Source organism: Octodon degus, unplaced genomic scaffold (genome assembly GCF_000260255.1).
Source record: "Octodon degus isolate 3935 unplaced genomic scaffold, OctDeg1.0 scaffold00198, whole genome shotgun sequence".
In the NCBI taxonomy this organism is placed as follows: Eukaryota; Metazoa; Chordata; class Mammalia; order Rodentia; family Octodontidae; genus Octodon; species Octodon degus.
This window is the reverse complement of record NW_004524774.1, coordinates 2,255,298-2,277,861: the sequence shown is the minus strand read 5'-3', so window position 1 is coordinate 2,277,861 and position 22,564 is coordinate 2,255,298. Positions and strand designations below refer to the sequence as shown.

Below are 22,564 nucleotides of genomic sequence, written 5' to 3'. Positions count from 1 at the left end.
AAGCCCCAGTAGCAGTTTATATTTTTCAATTCTTTGTGGAATTTGATGGCATTGTTTACTCCCTGCTGTTCTAAAAAAATTCTTTCCTGGGCTGCTAAGACACAGCACCAGTTTGGTTTCGTTTTGTTTTGTTCTTATCCTCCCTGTCTTTTGTAACACTCTGAAATTGTTTTCAGCCCTTATCCAAGACACAGAGACTGTTATCTGAGATTTTATGTGTAATCTTCCTCCTTTATTCCAAGGATTCTAGGAATTCAAGTCTTATCTTTCTGGAGTATCAGCCAAGGTAGGAATTTGGCAGGTGAAAATGTCTACCCAGACTATGTTTATTAGAAACTAATTATCATTTTTCAACATGCCCTTTCACTCTACATATTGTAACTTCCTTGCAACAAAAGGGACAGCAACTTTCAAACACGTTGGCTCAAAATTATTACTTACATTTGATTATTTTTAAATTCATGTATTGTTTATATTTTGTCAAGTACTGTTTCTACTGATGGGATGTCTATACTTCACACACATGCTAAAGAACTCATCACATCTCATATGGACATAATAATAGCTACTTACTCAGTCTTCTATCCTCACCCAATTTTCTGATACATTTTCAAAGCCTCTGCCAGATAAATTGGCAACTATCACTAGGTTGCATTAAGTTGCAATTCGATTGCATCTACGTGAGGAAAGGTCATAAGCATGAGCGTAGAATGGGATATCAGCCAGATAAGGTCGTTCCCCGGAAAATGGTAAGAAAAACATGTTTTTCATTTTAGACATGAATTGAGCCAGGTGTGGTGATGCACACCTATAATTCCAGCACTCAGGAAGCTGAAACAGTAGGTTGGATAGGAGTTTGAGACCAGCCTGGGCTACATAGTAAGTTCAAGGCCAACCTAGACTACATAGTGAAACCCTGCCTTCCAACCCCAAAGAAATAAACTGAGAAAGTAGGCCTTAGGTAACCAGGAAATACAATATAGCTTTTCTAGGTCTGTATTAAAGGGTCATAAAATAGAGAATAATTGTTCTGGATGATGATTATGAGATAATACTCATAGTGTGGAAGCAGTCAAAAGAGTGGAGGTAAGGAGTCAAGGTAAAGCCTTTCATTTTCCATATGTGTCCAGGCAGAATGGACCAGGCCATATAGGTTGCACTAGCTAGAGAGAAATTAGAAACTTATGTTTGCAAATCAAACTTCCTGAATTCTCTTAAAGAAAGTGAAACACCATTAACCTTGCACCATGCTTGTCTATGCCACAGATCTTCATGAATTTGTATAATATCAGATAAAATATCATGAAGTACCATGGATTGAAAACAAAAGCCCTCATGTCAAATTATTGGCAATTCTTTTTTAGAGAAAATTAACTGGAAGGTTAGCATATAAAATATTTGTATTTTATGATGTCTTTGGGCAAATTACCATTTGACATTGTTGCAGGCAGCCGAGTTAGACAGAAATGTTATAGGAAGTCAGACAGGGCCAGGCCTGCAAGGAAACAAGATGGAAGACAAGGTGCCTTTACAAGTAGGAAGAGACAGACACTCCTATATGGGCCACACCTGAGACCAAGACAAAAAGAGGAAGCACAGCTACATACTTTCCTAGGGATGGGCATTAGGGACTGATATACTAAATAGGCATCAGTCACTTTGAAAGAGCCCAAATGAGTCACTAGCCCAACCCCCATCAGGAAGAGACCCTGTCCTGTATTCATGCCCACTTGCTACGTGACTCGCTTCCCCATTTGATACTGGATTTAATCAATTTTACCTGAGCAATGGTACTTGTAATCTCATTGGTTGACCATAGTTTTGTCTCACCTCATGTCCAACTAAGCAAGTTCCCATGTCTTCTCCACCAAATTAGACCTGCCTCACCACATGGTTTTCCTCTATAAAAGTCCCTGGAAGAGACAACTTCCCGGGGAACAACCCGCTCAGGCCCCCCTCCTGTCTCTCTCTGACAGGAGCTTTCCCCTCCCTCAATAAATATATTCTGGTCATAACCTCCGTTTGTTCCTAAAATTCATTCTTTGGTTTTAGAGAACATGAACTCATCCAGGTCAGGTGGGGAGATCGTTTTTCCCTATGTCGTTTGGAGGTTCCCTATGTCGTTTGGAGGTTCCCTATATGGTTTGGAGGTCACCCACCCGAGACTAGTTTTTCTCCCTGTATCAGCACCACTGCAGGAAAGGAAATGGCATATGAACCGTATAATAGTACAGTTGGGTAGATTTTAACTTGATTTAAAAATTAATTCAAGTGGCTATTCATTAATTAGATTCATAGAAACCCAGGAACAGGGTTCCTCTGATAGACATTCCTTTCTCTGTTTTTCAAAATATCAATGACTTAGAAGAAAGTGTTAGAGAGTATATTCATTATATTTGTAAAGGATACAACACCCAAAGGGATTGCTAATATTCTAGGTGACTGAATCTGTATTTGAAATTTTGTAATAGTAGCATAGAACTTAGCCAAACAAAATTCAATTTAACATGGAACATTACAATTGTAAACAGCTTATTATATATGTCTAAGATTAGGGATAATCTAACATGACTGCAGTTTCTGTTTAAAACAAACAAACATCATATTGTCTTGCTAATGTGAGAACTTGAAAGAGTAAATGAAATCTGAAAGGTAGAATAGATACTGTGAATGGGAAAGAAACTCTTTAAAGGGAAGGATCAACTGGGATGAAGGAAAGGAGTGAAGAAAAAAGGGAAAAAGAAATATATATGTGTATATATAGGATAGCTTGAATAACTGTACTAGTGATTTCTGCTGGCCTAGTGAATGGAGCAGTCAATACTTAATTTTTTTCTGTATTCTTTTTAATTTTCTTGACTAGCACGCTTATATCTAGTAATCTGAGCAACTAATTTGAAGATTATAATATGCAATTTTGTTTAGTAAAATTCTGCATCATTTCTAATTTTAATTTATTAGTTTTATTCCCTTTAAAAATAAAACACTAACAAAAATGAATGAGGATTTTAGTTGAACATAGTCATAGTATGCACACAAAGCAAGATTCAATTACCTTAAAAGCTAAATATAGTCTGTCCTTGGTCTTGTAGGATGGGGACCTATGCTCTGAAGAACTGACCTTTCAATCGTTAATGTATATAACAGGGAGTATTTAATTGTATTCAATGAAAGGCAAAACTTTATTTAAAGTATTACATTAAAAAATGTCTGACTTTTGGAGTGATTTATAAATTATAAGAAATGAGAACTGGAGCAACTAACATGCAGGAGAGGTAAATAATCAAGGAATGGTTGACAAAGATACACATGGGTATGGTAGGAAATTACTTCAGAAAATTGAACAAAATGAAAAGAACTTCAAATATCTGAATAATATTATGAGGAAGAGGTAAGTATCACATTCTGTATTGTCCCTCAGGGTAAAACTGAGCGAGATCTTAAGAGGAAGACAGATTTCAATTTTGTATAAAGAATTTATTTTTAATGAAACAGGAGTCTACATAAAGTAAGGAATTCCATGTTCCTGGACACTGATATCTCAGGAGTGTTATAGAAAGTACTGTGCATGAGAAAAAGATATTAAATTAGATGATCCTCTAAGGTGTCTTCCAACAAACAAGATTTCAAGATTCTATGAAACAAATATTAACTCAAATCATGGGAGAATTGTAACTTCACAGTTTTCTGCCACTTTGCAATCTGCAACTTATTCAAAGTATTAGTTTGGATGCTGTGCAAACAAAATTCCCAACTGTGCTAACATTAGTAAAAGTTACTATTTTGAGTTCATTTGCCAATCACAATGATTGGTCTCACTGTGCCATATACGCTTTAACCCAATTGCCCTATGTGTCAGAGGCATATTTGTAAAATGGCTAGATGAATTTAGGATTTCAGCTTTTGATTACAGAATAGGCATTTATTCATGTGAGGCTGTGGAGTGAAATCTACCTCAGCCAACTAAGAGATAATACTAAACTGTTTGCTCTGTGATAAGTTTATTTGCATGTATATATGTATGGGTATATGCATATATGTACATATTTGTAAAAGATATGTGATCATATATATCAAAATGACATATAAAAGAATAAATGTGAGAAAATATGAAGTGACAACAAAGTCATTTGAGATAACATGCTGTTGTGAAAGACAAACCTCTAGTAAGTTCCCAAACTGAAAATTTATAGTGAAGACTTTGTCAATGACAGGAAAAAGGCAAGAATAAGCAAAAGAGGAAAATAAAAATTCTTAGTTTTACTGACAGATAATTCAATCGAAAAACTATAATCAATTTTATAAAATATAATTTGTTCTAACAATATTTTTTCATGATATCAATCTTAGTATTTGGCCTTAGTTAGAAATAGGGGTTAAATAAAACTCTAAAAGTTAAAATATCACCTGGTACAAGGTTATGGTACTACAAATCAACAGAAGCCAGTCAGAAGTTAATTGTGCACTGGAAAATCACATTTTACTGCTCATTAGTATTTGAGGATTAGTGCATTCAGCTCTATATCAGAAAGTCTGCAAAATACAAATAATATCCACTTTCTTTCTCATTTTTTTTTGCTTTTTATGTAGTGCATATTTATTTTAATGAATACATGGATTTTTAAATGATAATTGTAAAACAAAATAGCACTATTTGCATTTCAGAGTAATCAGTAATATCCAGCTTGAATTTTGTCCAGAACAAAAATGGTGCTAAAGAGAATCTGCCTCATACTGATCACATAAAAATCTGAAATTATGTCTTCAAAAATCTGCTAAAAAATAATAAAAAAACTTTCTTGTCTGTGATGCTAAAATTCAGGATAGATCTGGCTTAGTGTTATGAATGCAAAAATAAGCAATTCCATTTTTGAAAAGTCTATAACCTATACAAATTTGATATAAGCCTGTTATCTATTTATTTTAGGACTTTAACCCTTTACACTTTAAGCTCTGTCCTATGTTATCTACTGAACTAAACCTGAAGAATTTCCTCTCCACCCTCAAATCATAAGTTCTCTCTTAAAAATCTTTGACTAACACTTTTTTAAAAAATTTTATTTATTTGTGGGGGGGGGCAGTTCAGCCCACCAGGGGGCGGGGCTGGCTGGCATGTGGTGCTGGGGGATTGAACCGCGGTCCCTGTGCTTTGCTAAGCTTGTTCTAAGTAGGTGCTTTAGACCACTGAGCCATCTCACCAGCCCTGATTAACACTTTTTTATTGAAAAGTTTTCTTCTCTAGGTTTTCTAAACACTGTTTTAGCATAATTTTCCAACTTAAATACTTTGACTTTTCTTTTCTCTAAAAATTCTTATCTCTTGCATTCAAGTAAGGTTTACATGGAACTTATTTTCTTGTCCTTCTTTCTTACTCCCTCTGCTCTCATGATCTCATTTAATTGCATAATTTTAATTATAACCTTTGTGATATAGCTGCACAAGTGGGTAGTTATCGATACCCACTACTCTCCTAATTCAAACACCATATGATTTACTCCCAGCAGGCAACATTAGCAGAGAAGGAACCCAGTTTATACTTGAAGTCAAAGGACTTAAAAAATAATTTCTCTCCAAACCAAGATCCTTCCTTCCAGCTAACTACTCATCTCATCTCGCCTGATTTCATCTTATATTATCTCATCTTACCTTATCTATTTTCTTATCTTATTTTTGTTTCTGAGATAGTCTCTCACTTTACTTCAGACCCAACCTTGAAGTCAGAGCAATTCTTTCTCAGACTTCTGAATAGTGTGGTTATAGGCATACACCACCTTACTTGGCTCACTTCTTTTTAAAAGGAGAAAAATTCATGCCTAGTAAACAAGTCCTTCAGGCTGCTTTTTTGCACATACATTAAATCAAATACTATACAGTTAAATTTTCTATTCTCAGTTGAATCTCCCCTGCATTAGGTTCTTTCTTGGATACTGAAACAAGCCAACAATTTAATTCTTTAGTTTGTCCTCCACCCACTTCATTCATATCTGTCAGGTCAAACTTCTTAATACCACTTCTATTACTCTTTTGCTACTTATAATTATCCATTTGTTCTTTCTCTGCCTTACGAATAACATCTAAACTCCTTAACATGATGCTCAAGGTCTTTTTTTTTTAATTTATGTTTTTGGTACAGGGTCTCACTACACAGCTTGTTCTGGTAGTGTTTCTCCTGTTTTCAGCCTTCCCAGTGATGGGATACCACGTACATGCCACCATGCTTGGACTATGTCACCAGTTCAGCGCGCCCCAGAGGCAGGGCTGGCATGGAATGTGGGACCAGGATTGAACCCGGGGCCCTGTGCTCAACTAAGCAGGCACATAGTCTGCTTAGTCCACTAAGCTATCTTGCAGGCCCACAAGGTCATTTTTGATATGGTTCTCTAACTTCTTTTTCAGAAGAATTTCATTCATATATATATATATATATATATATATATAGTGTGTGTATTATAATATATAAATATATAATATATAATTTAATTGAAACATTTTCATACATGCATATAAGCACAACTTCCCAATACTATAAACATCTATGTGCTTCAGCCAAGATAAAGTACTAACTCTTCTTCAAATTTAATTTCTCCAACTTCTCTCTGATTAACATGCTTGGCCTCCCCCAGAATACTAGAATTTTTCTTCCCTCTATCATCCATAGACAACATAGGCAATGGGATTCTATCACTCCAGGAAGTGCTCCATATGTGTCTAGCTATAACTTGTTCCTACCTTCACTGAACTCCCAAGGTTACTGCATTCCAGGCTATTGTTAAGGATATTGATAAATTGCAATAAATAATGAGAGGCAAAGCAAATCCCTGACTGGTGACTTATTTTCTTAGCAAAGTGACTTATGTACTTTTGTTAAGTATCCTACAGAATATAACGTATTAATATATGGCAACTTTGTCATAATTACATTTATAACCTATTACTGTGCACAGTCTGTAAAGCACATAAACTCTAAGATGGCTGATTGCATGCCTTACCATTGTTAACTAAATAAAACTAGGACTGGAATGAGGATCCAGCAATGATACTTTGTCAAAGAGTATGAACTCAGTGTAAGTTCATCACAAAGTCATAGCCTTCCATTCAATAAATGAACATTCAATCAATGAACATTGAATCAATGAAAACTTAAATCCATACACATTAGTATGCAAAAAAGGAATACAGGCAAAACAACAAAATTCCAATCAAAATTCTATGTAGCTGAAAGTCTAGAAATGAAGGAAAATCTTATAGGAGGAGAGATAAATGAAAAAAAAAAGAATGCTGGGGAGATAGCTCAGAGGGATAATTGCCTCCCTGGCAAGGATAAGGGAACTGGGTTTGATCACCAGTACCACATGGGGGAGGCTGAGACAGGAGGATCACTATGAGTCTGAGCTATGTAACATGACCCTGTACCAAATACATAAAAGATTAAAAAATAAAAAGAAGGGGGATATAACTGAAGACACGTGTTTTGTTCTGAGTAAAAAGTTGTATTCTTGATAATTCAGGAAGTTTGATGAGGAATTGGAATTCAGCAAAATAAAAAGAGATTTGCTATGCAGTACAAGTCCAGGAAGACAGCAGAGATGCAACCAAGCAGATAAACACTAGACTGGGAAGCAAACATGGCTGTAATTCTATCTCAGCCACTTTCTTGCAGTGTGATACCTGACAACCATTGAAACCACAGGACATCAGTTTCCTGATAGGTAAGATATTGTGAGGAGATAGCATGTCAAGGAAGTTCACTGTAAACCTAACAGCATGTGATCCAAGATTCTAATGGGCAGGGTTACTTTGTGTTAGATGAAGGAGAAAAGGGAATTACTGCAAAGCCTTTCAAGTTACTCTAGCAGTGCTGGCACACAGCAAGGTATAGCCAGCACCTAGGATCTAAATTCACTCTTATTTAACCACATTTTACATAATGATCACAAATAAGAAACATTTCTATAGTATAATATGTATTTCAAAAGAGAAATGAGGTTACAAGGCAAAGAGTAAGACGGGGGAGTGAGGAAAGGGAAATAAACTGATGAACTAGCCACCCTGGGTCAAGGCATCTGACAACCATTCCTAATAATATTAAGCATCAGAGTTAGAAAAGAGGTTCGTTCTTGAAATTGAACAAAAGAATTAGCTAGAAAAATGATCTCTCACTTGTATCATCACTCTCTGATGCAGAAATTCCTAATGTTATCCAGCAATACCTAAGTATTGGATCATATGTAATTTATAGAACAGTATAATATAGAAAGCCTGAAGCATTGCAGTTGGTGACATCTGAACAGTATGTGATGGATGAGTTTTCCAATTGGTGTATAAAGTGGACAAATGATTCACAAATAAACACCAAAGAAGATATGTTGTCAATTAATGTAGAAGGTCATCATAGTCCTGGAAAATAAGGGTCTTTTCTTTCTTTTATTGCAAAGAGAAAAATGATAAAACAATGAAACTTAGTTTCAAAACAGGTTAGAAGGACAGTTACAACGGATGATACATTGCATATTATTGTCTTTGTATCAGTTAATCAGAGTACAAGACATAGGCAATATTTGCTTATGTCATTCATGGGTAAAAATACTTTTAGTTTGGGTGGCATGAACCTTTTCACTTTTATTCAAATGCTTAAAATGAATTTACTGGAGCAAGTAGCATCTGGCTAAACTAATTTCAGGCAGTCGTCAGTTATTTTGCTGCAAATAGTTGATAGAAATGACCCAAGAAAGGAGAAGCAGTTTCACACAACAGTGATTCAACACAACTGATACTTTAATACAAACATAGAGATTAATCTCCATAGAGGCTGACATCACTGGTACAAACAATATCATTTGCCATTCAGGTCCAGGCATATCCGTCAGTCTGGCTGCCAGGAGAATCGAGAATGTAGCTGAGGCATTATACTAAGAGACATTGTAACAATACAGTCCTTTAAAAAGTCTGCAGTTATTCATGAATTCCTTAAAAGCAGAGTTCAGAACTCTTTCTTTTCTTTCCTTTCCTTTTCTTTGGGGATTGAACTCAGGACCACACTTTTCTATTGAGCTATCTCCCCAGTCCTCAGACCACTTTACAGAATACTTTTACTCCCTTTTGTTTGAGTGTTCACATTAAAGCTTTCTATTTTTCTATAATGCCAGGAACTATAGACATTCTTTAAATGCTTATATCAAATGACAACCTATTAGATATTGGAGAAACAGTACAGCAAATTTAGTGTTCCAGGAAAGTAAATTACTATTTTCTTCAATATTTCTTTATGAGACCATAATGCAATAAGAGATATGAGTAAAAAAGAAGCCACAAACCTATTATGACTTCTCCCTTAATCTATTGGAAATAGGTTCATCATGTAATGTTTAGCTGTTTTAGGCAGCGGTAAGATTATGGGTATTAACATCATTTTTGAATCCACATTGCTAAAAACTGTGATAATAGTTTCTATAATAATTTAGCTAGATATTTTCAGAGAATTCCAAATAAATTCCTCCCGACTTCCTTCTTTATAACTCTTCTTATTGCAGGAAATGCATATTAGTATAAGAGGCTTCTCAGGCATTACTGATACATGATTCTTGCATAAGAAAAAAGTCAGATTGTGATTCTGTTTACAATCCCAATTTTGAAATATACTTATTTGCATGCCTACACATAAAGACTAGTGATACTATATACCAACTGTTAGCCAGTAGTTATTACTACTTTAAAAGGATAGACTTATTTTGTTGTCTTTATATTTTAAATTTTATATATTTACTAAAATATTTTAATTTTTATAACTACAAAAATCACTTCATACTGATTAATTCAAAATATTGCATTCTCATTTGAAAAAAATTTGCTAGCTCCCCATACATATAGCTATAGATATGTACAGGTAGCTACAAACTCAAATTTTTATTTCAACCATTCAATATCCATGGTATTGAGGAATCTTTGGAAAGAATTAACCAACTGTTGGGCTGTAATGCTGATATATTGTTGAATGGCTGCTGGGTATAGTGCTCCTATATTTCAAGCACTCCTGAGGGTGACACAGAATGATTCCTGCAAGTATGAGGCTAGCCTGACCTACAAAGTGGGTTCAAGACCAGCCTGAGCTGCATAGTGAAATCCTGTCTCAAAAAAACAACAGCCAAAATCATCATTGAGTGGCTTTCAGAAGGCATTACTCAGTTGGTAGGAGGAAGTATTTTGGCTCCTAGCTTCCAGACAAGTTCAGTTTCTTGCCTCCAAGGACTAATTAGATTGGAAAAACAAAGTTTTCTTTAAATCTGTCAATTGGTAATACTGACAGATTTAATGTGTATCAGACATTTTAAGTAACTAAGGAACCACACCATATTCTTCCATTTAAAGATACCATAACATAAAATGTGGCATACATTAATTTGAATATTTACTACATATGTAATCACCCTAATACCATCATTATCACTATAAGTTGAAAATGCATCTACCAACTTTTAGCCCAAGATGGCACATAAAGCTGAGTCATGAACCTTAACTGAAGTAATGGATTTGTAATGGAAATTCTGACAATGTTAAGTATAGCAGGATGAACAATACAAACTATAATAAAATCCTTGTTCAAATATAACACAAATGAAAAGTAAAATCCAAGGGCTGTGAATAGATCAGTATTTTAAGCCATTTTTCAACACATTTGAAATTTCAGTATTCCATTCAAAGCATTACCTGGTTTTTCAGAGTTCTTGCTTTATTTTTAAAAATCTGTAGATATTAATATCTTATGTAGCTCCATATAAAACTTTTTGTTTTTGTTTTATCAGCTGGGGAGAGTCTCAATGAAGCTTTCATGAAATACAGAAATTGTTATTTCTGTCTGCCCTTGTTATGCATTTTTAATATCCTTGGCAATGGACATGCTCAGTGAATTCTGACAAATAAAGAAGGGCCCATCAGATTTTGAATTACAAAGCCTGTTACAGAGGTTTGCTTTAGAAATGTCTGAGGAAAAATAGAAGATAACATTGTTTCACAACAGTTTAATTAGCACTTAGTACAGACTTCATGACAGAGGCATGCTTTCTTATTTCTTCTATGCAAATATTTTTTAAAGAAGCAAAACTGAAGAGAGGATCAAGTACTTTTGTCAGGAACCTCCAGTAAAAGCAAGTGGCAGTTGGTACTTATGATTTGTACTGTTTGGGATGGAATATAGGTCCCTGCTCATACTATATGCTAGACCAGTGTTGCTCTACCACAGAGAAATAGCCGTAGCTCTATATATTTTATGTTAAAGAGGAAAACACAAAATAAAGCTTCAAAACAAGATAATAGGATGGTAACAATAGTTAATATATTGCGTATAGTCATCATTAACTTAAATATTCAAAGTACAAGATTTAGGCATTCAATTTTCCAAGCATTATTAGCACAGACTTTTCAATGAACTGAGAGAAATTAGTTATCTATCTATCTATCTATCTATCTATCTATCTATCTATCTATCTATCTATCTATCTATCTATCTTCCCCTTCCTTCTTTTCTCCTTTCCTCCAGCCCAGTTTCTCTTTCCTTTTGAACACTTGTCTTCAAATTTTACAATATCTTTGGTGCATTTTGGATCTTATGTACTCTTTCAGTGTCACTCTAGGGAAATAAAACAAACTTTGCACATGTATGTCTGGTTTATTTCACTTATGAGTATGGTCTTCAGTCCCATCAATTTACCTATTAAATTCTCCACTTTATCCTTTTTTTTAATGGCTGAATAGTATGGTGTTGTATAAAAAGACCACATCTTTCATTCCTCAGATGCTGGGCATTTGGGTTGTTTCTAAGACCTAGCTATTACAAATAGCTCCTATAAACATGAGAGCACATACTTTGTTGGGTCAAATGGGACATCCAATTCTATCTTTTGAAGAATCTCCATACTGATTTCCACAGTGGTTGGCCAGTCTACATTCTCACCAACAGTGGAGAAGGGTTCCTTTTTGTCCCATACCCCCTGCAGGATTTGTTATGGGTTTATTTCCATTTCTTTTAATTCATTTTTAATTTTTAAATTAAACATTTTTGAGTTTAAGATCATTGCAGATTCCCATGCATATATGAGAAATAACACAGAGACAATCACATGGCCCTCATCTGTCTTCCCCAGAGGCACCATCTTTGGGCGCAATGGCAGCACAATCAGGATGGGGACTCTGGAGGATTCACAATGTACAGCACCCATGGCAAGGAGCCATCTGCTTCTCTTTCTGAGATTTGACACCCACTTTGCTTAGACAATTGATCCATTTTAAACTTAGTTCAGTGCATGGGGAAAGATATGAGTCCAACTTTAATTGCTGGCAGATGTAGAGCCAGGTTTTCCAGCACCATTTATGAAAGAGGATAACTTTCTTACAGTAAATGTGTTTCATACCTTTGTCAAAGATAAAGTGGCTGAGTGTGTCTGGAGCTGTTTCTGCACCTTATAATAAGTTCCATTGATCTTCAGGTCCAATTTTGCCAGTACAGTGCTGCTTTTATCACAGTAGCTTTATAGTATAATTTCAAGTCAGAAATTTTACACCTCCAATCTTATATTACTTATCCAGAATTATCTTTGCTATTTGAGGTCTCTTCTGCTGCCAACTGAATTTTAGGATTCTACTCTCCAATTCTGTATGATATACTGTTGGAATTTTGATGAGAATTGAATTAAATGTGTAAAACGGTTTTGAAAGTATGGTCATTTTCACTATATTGATTCCTTCTGCCCAAAAAAAAGGTATACCTTTCCATTTTCTGATATCTACTTTAATCTCCTTTTTCAGAGTACTGTGGTCTTCAATGCAGAGGTGATTTACATCTTTTATAAGATAATTTCCTAGATATTTCATGATTTCACATAGTATTGTGAAGGGTGTTGTTTCCTAATTTCTCTCCCAGTGACTTTGTTATTCATGTACAGGAAAGCTATTGATTTTGGAGTGCTGACTTTATATCTGGTTATGCTACTGAATTTCTGTATTAAAACCTAGCATTCTTGAGTGGAGTTCTTGGGGCCATCTATGTAGAATATTACATCACGTGCAAATAATGATGTTTAACTTCTTCCTTTACTATATTACTCTTTTTCTTTCTTTCTCTTCTGCAATTACACTGGCTAAAGTTTCAAGGATTATGCTGAATAAGAGCAGAGATAGAGGACATACTTGCATTATTCCTGATTTTATAGTGGAGCCTTCCAGTTTTGACCATTCAGTATGATGTTGGCATTTTGGTTTGTCATAAATGGTTTTTATCAAATTGAGATCTAATAAAATCTGTTCTAATTTTCTGCATGTTTATTTTTTTATCATGAATATATACTAGAGACTTGGTCAAAAGATTTTTCTGCATCTACTGAGATGATCGTTTGATTTTTGTCCATGGCTATATTAGTATGGTGTACAAGTATTAATTTACACATGTTGAACCACCCCAAATCACTGGGATGAATGTTAATTGGTCATGGCATATAATTGCCTTAATGATTTGCTGTATTCCGTTTGCCAGTGTCTTCCTGAGATTGTTGCATTTATGTTCATTAGGGAGGCTGGCCTGGGGTTCTCTTTTTTAGTTGGGTTCTTCTCTGGCTTTGGTATCAGGGTACTGCTTGCTTCCAGGACTGAATTTGCGAGTGTTTCTTCCCCTTCAGTTTCCTGAAAGAGTGCAAGTAGTAATGGTTTTAGAACTTCTCTAAATTTCTTTTTTGTTGTTGTTTGGATTTCTTAGAGAATTCAGCAGTGACTCTCTTAGGTCCTGGGATTTTTTGTTTGTCTTTGTTTTCGTTTTTTTGGTACTGATTGATATTGATTGATTTACCATTTTATATCTTCTTGATTCATATGCATCTGGGTAATTTATACGTATCTAGGAATCCATCCATTACTTCTGCATTTTCCATCTTAGTATATATTTTTTTCAAAGTAGTGCAGATGATAGTCTGGATTTTCACATACTTTATTGTGATTTCACCCTTTGCATTCCTAATTGCATGTATCTGAGTGTTCATTTGTTTGTTTTTGCTAAGGTTGGATATAGGACTTTCAATTTTAATCTTTTAAAGACCTAACTGTTTGATTCATTGATTCTTTGTATTCTTTATTTAGTCTCCAGTGCATTAATTTCTGCTCTGATCTTTATAATTTTCTCTCTCCCCTCTGCCCGGGTACCAGGTATCCATCCCACTTGGCATCTTTTATTTGCTAGACAGGCACTTATGCCACTGAGCTATACCCCTGGCACTTATGATTTTTTAAAAATGTATTTAGGGCAGAGTCTACAGGGCCTCACTACATAGATCAGACTCATAGTGATCCTCCTGTTTTCAGCTTCCCAAGAGCTGGGACTAGAGGCATGTACCACCATGCCCAGCCTCAGTCCCTGTCTCAGTGACTAAGGGGACAGTGCCAGTACAGTACAATGGGAATTGAAAGCTAGTCCCTAAGCCTGCCTAAGCAGGCACTTTAGTCCACTTAGCTAACTGGCCAGCCCTTATCTCCTGCTTTTTTACTCCAGTCAATATTAAATTCTTCTTCCCTCATCTAGCAGCTGTATTGTCATTGTCTCATGAATCCCTGATATTTTTAGAAAACTCTTTTCATGATTGCTAACTGTAAACTTCTTCTTTATATCTGAGATTCAGTCCTCACATTGACTTAATCTGCTATGAATACTTTTAATGAAATTTTTATTCTCCTTGACATCTCCTTATAATCTACTTTATGGATTTCATTTCTTTCCTATGGTAAACATTCATCATTTCCATAATTTTCTTAAGTGCATCTATTTTTTGTCTGTATCTGCTCTAGAGTCACTAAGCATGGTTTTGATTGTATATATCATCTATGAAGTTACTTGAGAAATTATTTCTGACTTGGTTTTTTTTCTAGAGCTTCATTCAATTCTTGCACCCACAATGGGTCAGGTAATTTGCATCACAATGTAAGGAGGGGAGAGAGGCTGGCTAGCTGCCTGAGCTGCTGCCCCTCCCTTTGCTCTCTGCTCTTTGCTGCCTCCATGAAAGGTTGCTCTCTGCTATGTGCTGCTGGGTCTTGGAGCCAGCTGAGAATGGACTGAAACTTCCAGTAACTGCGAGCCAAATAAACCTTTCCTTCTTTCATTTTGAGAGTCAGGTATTTATCCCAGCAATGAGAGAATAGTAAGTGAGATAGCCAGATTTTGGATTTTCAGTCTTTTCAAGACCTTATTTCTTCAATTTATTGGAAATTAGAAGTTGTTGTTTATATGTTTGTCCCAGCCCTGGTTCTTTGGCACTTTGTCACATTATTTTCTATGATCCTTTGTCAACTGCAGTCTTCAAATACCAGAAAGAATAGCTGTTTAGAACAATTATGTTACTTTTAAGCTAATGTGATATAATGAACAGTAACAGTAGTAAAAACACAAGGAGGCTAGAAAACACATTCACACTCATATAAATACAACATCAAATAATAAAGGAAACAAACAAACAAAAAACCCCCAAAGTCATTACAACAACTATCACAAACAAGAGAGACAAAGGGAAAAAAAAGTCCACTTCCAGGTATGTATCTGCTGTCACTGGTTCCATCTAGCCTAGCAACTCCCCAGCTGGGCTCAGGTCCCCAAGAAATGCACTGATGGCTGTAGAACAAATAAATCTGGTCTCAGCCAGAGGATATAGGATCACTGAAAATATCTACTGTCCTGCCCCAAAACTACTGTTGACTTGCTAGGATAAATCAATGTGGATGGGGACTCTGTCTCCCTACCTTGTCTACTCTGATGACTGACCTCAGCTAGATCCTATCCAAGATGGCTCCCAGCCAACCACTCTCTTATGCAAGATGACTAAGCCCTCAACATTCACTGCCTGCAAATGAAATCCTTAACATCCACTGCTTTGCATCTCTTTGTGAAGGGGTCTGCACTCACTAGCAGTCACTGTGTGTCCACACGTTTAAACCACTCCTCTTGCACAATGAGTCCTTTTATTCTCTCTGTGCACTTCAATTTATACATGAGACCATTTCAGATCATTCCATCTCCTTCCACCTTGTGTCTTCTGTCTTTCACTGCAGTGTCTGGATGGCTCTTTCTCTGCTGCTTACTAATTTCCATTTTGGTGCCTTACCTGATTTTTTTTTAACTAATGTGGTACAGTAATTAAACAAAAATACACAAACACACACACACACACATTCATACATGGACATAGAGTTCATTTGGATAGCTGGTATTAAAAACTGTTGAAAATAGCACTGAAACCAGTGACTGTCACTGCCCTTGTCTGTAGTTACACCTATTGAGTGTAGTTTGTATAAAAAGAATTCAAGAGTGTGGAGAACAAAATAGAATTGATTTCACTTATATTAATTAATTCTTTTAAGTACAATTTGGCAATAAGTTATGGGAAACAGAATCTTTACATTATGTTTGCTATGAACTTGGACATTAACTTATAATTTAAACAATATAACATTACAAAATAAATATGGTCCTAAATAACTTCTTGGTGATAGCTCCATTAGTCACAATCATTTTCCTCATTTTAAAGCTGTGAAAGAACAAGGCAATAACTGATTATGATTAGGAAAGTAGCAAGCCAAAATCTGCTAATACATGTACATTTCTTTTCATATGTAATTAAATGTGATTGTAATTTTACTTCATGCATGATCATGTTCGGAGAGGTGATTCAACTCTGATTGATAATCACAGAAAGTTACATTATGCTATGAAAAATATTTGAACATCACAAGTGGTTAGCATCGCAGTAAGACTCAGCTCACACTTTTATGTGCTAACTACTTCAAATGATATTAAATCTTATAAAAATTAGTTTTGAGAAGAGAAATATACCAGAATATAAAATGATATATATGCTAATAATTTGACCCTAATATACACTATTTTAAGATTTGGTCAGGCATAATATCTATTTTCTTAATACTTTCAAATTTAATTGATAATACTGAAACTCAAATTATAGTTAATTTTACAAGTATTTATTTATATTTGTGAGTGTTAGTGGTATAACTCTGCTTATATTAGAAATTTAATTTCACTGAAGAAAATCATGTGTGATAAGAAAAGTAGATATGGTACTTTCAAATTATGACATATATTATATAGGTACAAAATCTGCATGAAGATATTATTTCTCTTGATTTTGCAATTTTTCTTCCTGTTAGTAGTTCCTTCATTTACTACTCATACCATGCTCCAAACACTGTACATACTTAAGTTGCACACTGTTCCAGCATCTCTTCTTTCTCATATCACTGCTACAGCTCCCGAGCTACTACAAAGGGAGATTTCAGATTGTCAAGCATAGTATATAGCTATAAGACACAAAGTTTTGACAGTATAATTAAACAGTTCAGTTGTGCCTATAAAGCATTAAAAAGCCTTTTAAAGGTAAACATAAACTATTATGGACTACTGGACTATGTTGGACTATTTTGCTGAATTCATGCACCTACAATATTTGAATGACAATGTAATACCCTTCTCTGACAAAACTAAAAAAAAAGGGGGATATAAATGTAGGACCATTTTGTATCTGTATATACAAAATAGTTAGGATAGATAAATAGCTACTTTCTCTTAATTCAATGACAAGAATGAATTGTATTAATAGTGTTTGGACAGGATATCATGCCTGCATCTTGTACTACGAATAACCCTACAAAGACAACAATATGAAATGTATTAATTATTGTAACTGTCCTACTAATCTGTTTTGAAACTGTCTCATTGCTACTTGTTTCTCAATAAAATAAAAGAAAGAAAAGTAAATATACATTTGTTTCTAGAGGTTAATTCTCATCTGTTTTTTTTGTTTTGTTTTTGGTTTTTTTTTTAGGTTCTCTCAATATGAAGAGTTCTAAAACCTGTGTAATTAACTTTACAAAACAATCATAAAAGAGAACGTTCAACATATCAGTGGTAGCTCGGTGTAGTGATATAAGCCCTTAATCCAAGCATTATGCAAAGATAAGGCAGGAGGATCACGATTTTGTGCTCATCTTGGAGATCTTAGTAACTTACATGATCCTGTATTCAAAAAAGGAAAGACAGATAAGTAGGTAGGTAGGAAGGAAGGAAGGAAGGAAGGAAAGGCTGGAGAAGCAGCATTGTGAGAAGGCCCTAATTCAATCCCCTACACTACCAAAAATACTGGTATTGATTCTTGCGTGTTTTCCTCCAGGAGAGAACCATATGTTATATGGACTTTAGTATGGTATGTTTCTAGACCAATTATAATTCAAGTCTAGCTCAATATGTAGATCCAGGTGGAGTTCATCAGGGGTGAACTGGAATTTCACTCTTTTAAGCTTATTTTAAATTGAATTTTCCAAGTAAAACCATTATCAGTGCTGATGTTTAGGTCACTCCCTTCAGAAAGAAGAGTTGTCTAACTTTATTGTTAGTATTATAAAACGTACATGACGTGCTGCTTATGGGCACACTATGATGGTGTAAGGCTTTACAAGATGCTACAATAATCACTACAACAAATCACTTGTTCCCTATCCACTTGATCTTCATTCATGTTTAGATGAACTCATATACTGAAATTGCTGCCTATTTTAAACCCCTTCATAATTATTTTTCAGTGCACAAAAAATATAACCAAGACCAGAAGAAAAAAATGGAAACAGACCTTTTCTAAATAGGGAGAGGATGAAAGCTTGAAGGAAGGGGAGACGAGTGGAAAAAATAGTTACGATATATTATGTACAGGCACAAATTTCCCATGATGAATGTGATCATTATGTATGGCAAACATGCACTAAAAATGAATATAAAAAATATAACCAAACTCCAGACACATACATTCATCTTGCTTCTTAAAAAAATTCCTGGTTAAAAGTAAGTATTCTAAGTTTGTGTTTAAAAAGAATTCTAATACTAAAAATATAGTGAGGACCACATATTAGTAATCCTAGAACTGTAAAAGTGGTATGCTATTCTAACTGTATTTTTTCTAAAGATGTCAATATGCCAAGACTTCTGATTAAAAAATATATATTTACAAAATAAATCATAAAAATATAGTAGAAAACACAAGAATTTCAAAGATATATATTTTACACATGTAGACCCTCTAAATCCCAGAATACCACATAATACTTATACCATTAATCTTAGCTGTCAGTGTGACTGGATTAAGTGATACTTGGTGAAGTGGATCATGACAGCTCCAGACCTAAGGATTCTGTTGGAGGCAGGGCCAGTTAGAGGTAGGTCACAGAATCTGTGCATTTGCAGGACTTATCATTTGCAGGCATCATAAAAGGCGCAGCTTGGCTGTATCATGCCCTTTTGAATAATATCTCTACCTTGAAATCAGCTACTCAGACCTGGAGTAAGCCTCTTAGCCATAAGTCAAATCACACTTCTCCTCCTTTAAGTTTTGAACATTAGGTATTTTGTCCAGCAAGGAGAAAGCTGGGCAACACAATATTTCACTTATAATATCCAAATAATTATGTATACAGTTCAATGATGATAATAAAACTGTGGATAATTTCCAAAGCTATTTAATACATATGTTATTAATCTATGTATGTATATGCACATATCCATGTGCATGGATGTGTGCAGAGGTATCATTACATTATTTCTTTAAAATGAAAGCTCCTTCTCAGATAATCCAAACAATACTCTGCTTGTACAAAAAAACATTGGTTTACTCCTTTAATAAAGCACACCTAAAAGTAATACCAATCTTCTACTTAAAACAATTAACATACCAGAACTATTCAAAGCAGTATCCTTTATGCCCCTTCAGAGGTGTGCTCTACTTCTAATTTATTCTACAGGCATGCTCTAGGTTACCTGACATCTATAATATTAGGCTTCAGTGCAGTATTTAAATCTCTTCCTTATCTATACTCATTCCACCTTTCTTATCCACTCACAAGGATTTAAATACTAGGTAACTACTAATGACCCTAAATGCCCATCTCCAACACCAATGTCTCCCTAAATTCCACACTGTCATGCCCATTTGTAATTGATACCTCAATTTTGATATCTATTAGGTATCCAAAATGCAGTATTTCTAAAAGAAAACTCTTGATTTTCTCAAGTGTTAAAGCTGGTTCTTCCACAATCCTCCCCCACCGCAGTTGATCTAGCTGAAAATATTTGGAGTCATTGTCACACTCTCATACTCCACATATTAACTATCAGCAAGCATGGAGGACTTTATCCTTAAATAAGAGAACCTACTTCTCATAACTTCTAGCATTGTAACATTAAACACTAATGTTTTTCCTCATTCTACATCTGTTATGATTTAGATCAAGAATGATCCACAAAATTCTCATGTGTTCAGAGACAGAATATTTGGAAGGAGTTAGTTATTTGAAGGTTCTGTAATCATTGGCTGATTCATCTACTATTGAGTTGAGTTGGTGAGTGGGCTGTTAAGAGATGGGGTCGGGATGGAAGAGATGGGTCACTGAAGTGTGACCTGGGAGGGAATATCTCCCTCCCTCCTTCTCTGCTTCCTGGCTTCCATGACACGAGCAGCTTACCTCTACTATGCTGCTCTTCCTTGTCATCCTGCCTCAGAGCCAGAAGACCAAGAACTCTTACTGTGAACCAAAACAAAGAGCTCTTTCTTGAAAAGGTAGATGTCAGTGTTTGTCCCAACAATGAAGAAAATGACTTAGAAATCAAAAACCTCCTGGTTTATCTCTACTTTTACCCTCTTGAAATCAATTTCTTCAAATAGCAGCCTGAATGTGTTTTGAAACAAGTCACATTTTACTCCCATACTCTTAACCTGCCAGTGGTTTCCTATAAAATTCTGAATCAAATCCAGTCTATTCTAGGACCTAAAAGTTCATATATGGCTTGCACCTTGCTATACCTCTAACATCTTTATCATTACTCTCCTTCCCAGCTCAATTTACTATAGCAAAACTGCATTGGCATGTACTTCCTCAGATAGATTAAGTATATACAAGACTCAGGGACTATCACATTTGCCCTTGGAATTGCTTGACGTGTCCTGCACTGAGATATGAGCATGACTTGTTATTATAGTGTAATGAAGTTTATGGTTAAGCACTAACTACTCCAAGGTGCCTCCTTGACCACTATACATATTACAGCACTCTTTATCATTATCAATTTCCTTATATGCTTTATTTTTCCTCATAATATTATGGCTAAATGGATATATACTTATATCTATATCCATGGCTACATCTTGTAGTCCTATGAAAATGAGAACCTCATTTTTCTCACTACTGTAGTCCTCATGTCCAAAATTATGCTGCTTAAATAACAGATACTCAATACTTATTCATTAAATGGGTCAATGAATGAATAAACTATGTAACGAGTTATACCTTAAGTTATTTTAAATATAAATATACAGTCAATTCTCATTATTCTTGGACTTTGTATTTGAAAATCTGCCTACTAGAAAAATCTGACTGCAATCTCTGTCATAAATTAAAGCAATTTCCTGATCATTCACATACATGCATATGCTCAGAGTGGTGAGAAACTTGAGTCATCCCAGGGTTGTATTCCCAGACAAGGTTGGTCAAGGATGAGCTCTGTCTTAATGTTTCATATCCCATAATGCAACTGCAAGTGTTCTTTCTTATAATACATTCATTACCATGTACTTCTCATTTTTGTTATTTTATTTGTATATTTATTTTCAATGATAATGTTAATTTAAATGGCCTCCAAATATAAGGTACAAATGCTACCTAGTGCTCCAAAGCATGAGAATGCTGCAACATCGTGAAAGAGAAAATATTTGTGTTCTATAGGCTTTATTCAAATATGAGTTACAGTGCCAGTGGCTGGCTGTGTTCAAAATTAGTGAATTAATAGGAAATATTAAATAAGGTGCCTTTAAACAGAAACACACATGCACCTTCAAAAAAGGTGTAGGTTACATGTTGATCATTTGCTAAAAATGTTATGACTAGAGGCTTATAGGAACCTAACATTACATTTCCCCTAGGAACAATGGTCTATTTTTTACTAATTTGGCATTTGTTATAACTTAATTAAACATAACTACCATAACAAATGAAAGTGAACTGTATATATCAAATAGCAAAACCAAAAAGCTAAAAGGACTACTTATAGATAATGTTAGTATAGTATAATTTTAAAGTTGTATTTTTATTTAAATATATTATATTCTTTGGATTTGTATGTCATTAAAGTTTGTTAAGAATGGGCTATAGACCCAGTCCTAGCCCAGGTCCGGTGAGTGTGCAGAGTTTAATGCTACCCTGCGCCGGCGGGACCAGTCCCAGCCCAGGCGCAGCGTGGGCCGGACCCTCTCCCAGCCCTTCCGGCCGCCCCACACCACTCTGCCGTACCTCCCCACCCCTCCTGCCCAATAGGAAATTCTGCCGACTTCCAGGAACCCCCAGACCCAGTCCTAGTCAAGGTCCGGTGAGTGTGTGGAGAGCTTCCTGCTACCCTGCGCCGGCGGGACCAGTCCCAGCCCAGGCGGCAGCATGGGCTGGACCCTCTCCCACCCCCTCCTGCTGCCCCGACCCCTCCACCATACCTCCC

General features: G+C 35.4%; 1 protein-coding gene across 5 annotated transcripts in view; it reads right to left on the bottom strand.

The window, feature by feature from the left end:
* Window positions 1-22,564, bottom strand: part of Diaph2 (diaphanous related formin 2) — an 890,957-nt gene that overhangs the window by 386,204 nt on the left and 482,189 nt on the right. The window lies entirely within an intron of this gene.